Source organism: Asterias rubens, chromosome 21, assembly GCF_902459465.1.
Source record: "Asterias rubens chromosome 21, eAstRub1.3, whole genome shotgun sequence".
Classification (NCBI taxonomy): Eukaryota; Metazoa; Echinodermata; class Asteroidea; order Forcipulatida; family Asteriidae; genus Asterias; species Asterias rubens.
Window position 1 is genome coordinate 9,404,081 of NC_047082.1, and position 6,846 is coordinate 9,410,926.

The window sequence follows — 6,846 nt, forward strand, 5'->3', positions numbered from 1 at the left end:
CATTTTGACAAACAAAAGCGGTCGGTAAACAGAGATTCGCTCCGACTCGTCTTTCCATGGAAGATTTGAACAATGAAAACTACGTCTGTGGATGTTAAATATAAGATTCATTCAATCTGTCTAGCTTCATAGGTTTTGAGAAATGGAAAATGTTGTTGGATATAGAAATGTAGAAAGTTTAAAATGTCAGCTCGTAATTTGTTAAGATTTTTTAAGACATCGTTGACTTCGATGACTTCACACATTTTGCAGTGATTCTTGATTTGTAGAACAAATAATCATCTGTTACAAACTGCTTGCCAACCAAAATACATGGAATTCAGTACAGAGCATAGTTAATGGCCCGACAATTCGACCCTAGAGCCGAGCCTATCTTTTGTGACAAATGAATAGAATCTTCCCGTAGGCCAGACTGAAGCATGTCATCGTGTCCCCTTAAATTATATGATCACCGTCAGGCTTAATGTACTCATAGAAACAATCCCCCACACCTCCCATCCCGCCTCTCACTTGTTTACACAAATTAGCTGCTTTGCAATGAAGTCAACTGTTCAATTTATAGAAGATACCTTTTTTTCTTCTTCCCCTTAATAAATTAGCCCAGTTTTGATGAGCATTAGCGCAGATCAAACGTGCGATGGCCTCACTTCGTTTCATTACATAAGTAAATACAAAACTCTTCTTAACTTGGTATCCGAACGGCAGGCTTTTAGCCGACGGGTGGTTCTTAAACAATGTCACAGTGACGAGGAGGAAATGTAGGACAGGCTTTTAACCAAAACAGGACTAATCCAACAGAAATGTGGCCATGTTGTACATGTCAAACTTTGCCTTGCACTTTTTTTGAAGAAAAAAACTCGTGCTTGACGTGTTTTCCCGCCAAATGTTTGACCATGTTTTTTTTACATTTAGCGTAACGTATGGCTGACTAGACAATTTATAGCTGTGTCAATGTTTAACTTGTTTAATGGTGTAGAAAATTGAAGTTGTCCATTGGAGGATGCAGCTACCTGAAGCCTGCTGTGCTGTCTAACGGGGGATTCGAGGCTGTAGCTTTAACTGTGGAAGCTTCGTTTGAGCATGGAGGAAGGACTCCATGGTTTGAGTCAGTGTTACTAGACTACACATAATTATTTCGATGTTGGTGAACCACTGGTGGTATAAATGGATAATGAACTTAGTGAAAGCGTTTACGTTTTATACAAGGCCACAAATTTGATATAAAACGAATTAGTCGGAAGTTCCGCCACCCTAAACAGAATAGTTTGACTCCAACTTATCCATGTCCCCAAAAGTTTGGAGTAAGTTTCTTTGTAATATGCTATTTTTCAATGCATAAAACTCACGAATCATAATAACTATCAACAACATCAACAACAAGGCAACGTAAAAAAAAACTGAAATTGAAACGAATTAGTAATGCCTAAGCAGAAGAATTTGATTCCCCCCAAAAAAACTTATCCATGTACCAAAAGTTTGAAGTAGTATGGTCAGGTTGCAATGTATGAAGTTCACGATCAATAATGTTCCCTGTGGAGCATGTCAATAAGAAAAATCATTTTGAATATTCATCACGTTCGCTTACTCCGTAGCTGGTAAATACGCACCGCGTCTATTGGTCAGCTGAACAATGTGTCATACATTGAATGGACGCATGACTATTTGTCGTTGTGCATTTCGCTTGTCCCCACACAACCTGATTCCCTCCTCGAGACCAAATCCATAGGGTTTTCCCACACTGAGTTCAAATATTATTTCGGAAGCCGAAGCTTGTCTTTTATGATGCAGCTGCCTTAATGAGGTTTGGAGAGAATGCTCGGTGTTTATTTAAAGCCTCCGTGCAGGATGGAAAAAGATGCGGTTTCCTGTGTGATGGAGTGAGAGTTCGTCAACTGCCGCTAAATGTTATTTCCCAATCACATTAGGCTGTACTTTGTCGACAATGACATCAGTTCATTCAATAACGAAGAGGGGATCCCCGAGGTCGAGTTAAAGATTAAAGATTAACAAATATTTATTGTCATGATAAAAAAAAACATGAAATGTGTCTTCCCTTGGTCACTAATAGGTTGAGGTTATTAAAGGGAAGTTATGCGTTCAGTAATCACTCTAATAAAATCCGGAAGGTTGTTGGTTCGAATCCAACTCTAGTCAATTCTTTGTTCAACCCCAAAAATCAAAATAAACTACTATGGAAACTGTTGGTAAGAAGAAGGGCTTTGATAGTATAAAGAAATTTGTGAAACATTTCACTTCAAAGTAATGTGGTTATCTGAAAATAACATAAGATTTTATCTCACAAAATTTAAATCTTAGAGGCGTTTTTGCGGTAACGTTTCTCAGATTGTGTATTCCTAGTGACGATTCCTCCAGCAGTGACATAACTCGCTCCGGTCTTCGGCGACATCTCAATAAGAAGATCACAGGTTTATTTGTTGTATATGTGACTGTATTTTAAGACACTGGACACTATTGGTAATTGTCAAAGACTAGTCTTCACAGTTGGTGTTTCTCAACATAATATGCATACAATAACAAACCTGTGAACATTTGAGCTCAGTCGTGTTGAAGTTGCGAGATATTAATGAAAGAAAAAAAACCACCCTTGTCGCACCTTGGTCACACGAAGTTGTGTGCTTCCAGATGCTTGATTTCGAGACTTCAAATTCTAAACTTGAGGTCTCGACATCAACTGTGTGGAAAATTACTTCTTTCTCAAAAACTACGTAACTTCAGAGGGAGCTGTTTCTCACAATGTTGTATAATATCAACCTCCCCCATTACTCGTCATCAAGAAAGGTTTTATGATAATAATTATTTTGAGAAATTACCAATAGTGTCCACTAAATTTAAAGTGTGATTAAAAACAATGACCCGGTTCCAAAAAAACATGCGTGGGGGTTGGAGTCTTGAACACGTTTATAAAAATACGTTACGTTCAATTGTTTTGTTGTAATCTTACATTAAACGTACATCACCAGTGTGCAATAAAGAATCATTTAATTATTTGGTTCACAACTGACCAGTTATTGTTAAACGACATGGTCAGTGTGCATCAGCTCCTGTGTTCTTGACCCGGAAACCCATTCCTAATAAATGGATCTGGCACATCGGTTGTTTTCAGGTCAGTTTGTACAGGCCCCCAAGGTGTTTACAGGCAAGTAAATGCGCTTGTTTTCGTTTCCTAAAAGCATCAGAACGTGGGTTATTGCTGAATTAGTTACCTATGGGATATAATCACTAAGAGAAAAAAAAGCAATGTAGTGTGTGATTCATAGAACCAACCATCCAGACAGACAGACAGAATGTTAAAGGTAGTGGACACTATTGGTAATCACTCAAAATAGTTATCATCATAAAACCGTTCTTGATTACAAGTAATGGGGAGAGGTTGATAGTATAAAACATTGTGAGAAACAGCTCCCTCTGAAGTGACGTAGTTTTCGAGAAAGATGTAATTTTCCACGAATTTTATTTCGAGACCTCAAGTTTAGAAATTGAGGTCTCTAAATCAAGCATCAGAAAGCACACAACTTCGTGTGACAAGGGTGTTTTTACTTTCATATATATCTCGCAACTTCGACGACCGATTGAGCTCAAATTTTCACAGGTTTGTTATTGTATGCCTATGTTGAGATACACCAACTTTGAAGGCTAGACTTTGACAACTACCAATAGTGTCCGGAGTCTTTAAACAGAGTGAGCTCTTTAGATTCTAATACCTGTCTTCAATCTCCAGGGACGACGGGTCTACATTTGAGTGGGACAGGAATATAGAGGAGGCTCTAACATCAAAATGTTCAATTATTTTTTTCGTGGACACCCTCGTTCACCTGCTTCGCACCAACTACTCCGTCCCTAATTGTATATTCAATTAATTTTCCCCACACGTGAGGTGTATATATATATATTTTTTTTTTTACTTAGGAGCATCTGGGTCGCATTCCTGCTCGGAAGAATTTTGATTGAAGTCTTGAGGATGGGTAAGCGGGCAAAAAAAGGGTTGTGAAAAGGGGCAAGGCTAAATTTCTTTTCAGTTTCCCAATCAAAAAAATCCCTGCGAATCATTTTACGAAACTTTTATCAGAGTGATGCCCACTCGAGGCAGGCCAAAGACCCCCAGCCGGAATTAGTCAACGAAGTATAGATGCTTGATATGAAAGTAAAAAAAAAAAAAAAAAAAAAGGGGAAATTTGGGAAATTGAAAGCACAGCCCATCTCTATTCAATTTGGGGAAAAAAAACCAATACGCTTAAATCACACAACGTTTTAACGGTTTGGAGATATCAATACTCGTCTACTGAAGATAGCAAGAGCACATTGGGAGTTAATTCCCGTCCGCGGGTTGTTGATCCAGCATCACCGTCCCTTAATCTGTATTCCATTTCTCGGGTGTCCGTGAGAGTAGTGGCCGGTGTTAATATCCTAACAATCTAGCTTAAGGGTCGAGGGCACGGGATATAAGGTGGATCAAATGGTTCGGGATAGAACACATTTAACCGTAATGCGAGATGAATTTGAAGGGTATGGACGGAGGACGTCGCTAAAAGACTAAGCGAGGCCTGGCATATTATCTTTCTATATTTGTTTGTTGAGGGTGAGCGTGTGTGTTTTAAGAAAATTTTCTTTCGGTGGGATTAAATCGACGAAGGACTTGATATCGTTTTCCATTCTAAAACAAAAACTAACGGGTATCTTCGAGACTTTGACAATATTAGGTTTCTTAAAGGCAGTGGACACTATTGGTAATTAGCACTTATATTTACTGTATCGGTTAAACGCACTGGACACTATCGGTAAATACTCAAAATAGTTTCAGCATAATAACTTACTTGGTAAAGATCAATTGAGACATGTTGATCGTATAAAACAACGTGAGAAACGGCTCCCTCTGAAGTAACATGTAGTTTTGAAAAGGAGGTAATTTCTCGCTCAATTTATTATAAGAATACATCAGGTCTGAACCTTTATTATAGGGCAGCATCTGAAAGCCCACACATTACCTTGTACAAGAGTTTGTCTCTTTTCTTTATTATTATCTCGCAATTTCGAAGACCAATTGAGTTTAAATTTCCACAGATTTGTTCGTGCATAATGTTCGGATACACCAGGTGATAATACCGGTCTTCGACAATTACCAAAGGTGTCCAGTGCCCTTAAATCAACTCGACTGAATCGCTACATATGTATGAAGGAAAACGGCATCCTCACCATGATTAACATTTGAGTGCAGTTGGGTAAGGACCAGTATAATTCATCTAGATTATTCAACGAATGATTAATTTGTAACGCCAGTTGGAAGCGATTGACATGATCACTTGGTACCATTGCCTTATTCGATCGATTATAATCATTATACAACCTAAAAAATCATCTCAACAACATGTTTCCCTTATACGTTTAAAGACAGCGGATACTATTGGTAATTGTCAAAGACCAGTCTTCTCACTTGGTGTTTCTCAACATATTATGCACTCTTCAGAGGTTCATGGGCTCGAATCCCACCCGAGTAAAATGCCTGTTTTTGCTGTTGTTGTTGTTGTTGTTGTCGTCGTCGTCGTCGTCGTCGTCGTCGTCGTCGTCGCCGTCGCCGTCGCCGTCGTCGTCGTCGTCGTCGTTTAACATCTAGGCCAATGACTGAATAAATATCAGGGCTACCTTTAAGATCAATAAGCTGAAACCCCGGTTGCACAGAGTGGTGCGTTAATTGAGTATGCTCACATGACATAATTAAACTCTCAAGGTTAGGTGAGTTACGCGAAGATTAAACGCAATACTTCTATCGCAGCGTTGATTTTGTTTTTCCTCGATTGGAGGTCGCGTATGTACAAGGTCATGATCATGCATTGTTTTGTTGTTTGATTTAATGTAGCAGGTAAAAATAACAAAGACAGGTGGTTTTAAAAGGTATGTCGATCCGAAAACGAGCCTACCATTTTATTAAAAAAAGCAATATCTAGACTGGGAAAAGGAATCATTAAAAACGACGTATCTGGTTAAACTCGAATTATTAAGTTACTGGGTTGGTTTGCGTCAGCATGGGTGTATTCGAGACCCAATTGTGCAAGAGTATAATCGATATAAAATGATGTAACTATATTATCGTGAACCAGATATCGTGAGAGTTACAGCGAAAGAGGACCATTTCGAATTGAAACTGAACCTTATATTCAATTATTTTCTTGAATAACATTCCACTGCAAACCTTGATGTTGACCGTGGCGTTTATGAAGACCTCATTTTAACAGTCGCTAATGAAAACCTTGTTGCTGTGGCGAAGGTTTACTAAGCAATAATAAATTAAAGGCTCTGGACACTAATGGTAATTGTCAAAGACCAGTCTTCTCACTTGGTGTATCTATTCATAAAATAACAAACCTGTGAAAATTTGAGCTCAATTGGTCGTCGAAGTTGCGAGATAATAATGAAAGAAAAAGCACCCTTGTCACACGAAGTTGTGTGCTTTCAGATGCTTGATTTCGAGACCTTAAGTTCTAAACCTGAGGTCTCGAAATCAAATTCGTGGAAAATTACTTCATTCTCGAAAACTATGGCACTTCAGAGAAAGCCATTTCTCACAATGTTTTATACCATCAACCTCTCCCCATTACTCGTTACCAAGTAAGGTTTTATGCTAATAATTATTTTGAGTAATTACCAATAGTGTCCAGTGTCTTTAAGAATCTCCGGGTGCAACATTTGTGATGTCAACCTTTTGTATTCTCATTTTATTTTTCCGTAAAAAGGAAACGTGTACATTGTATGGGTTATTATTTGTTTTCTGAGAAGACAAAAAAAACGTCGGTCTGTAGATGAATGTCACAGGATGTTTTGATTCACTCACGA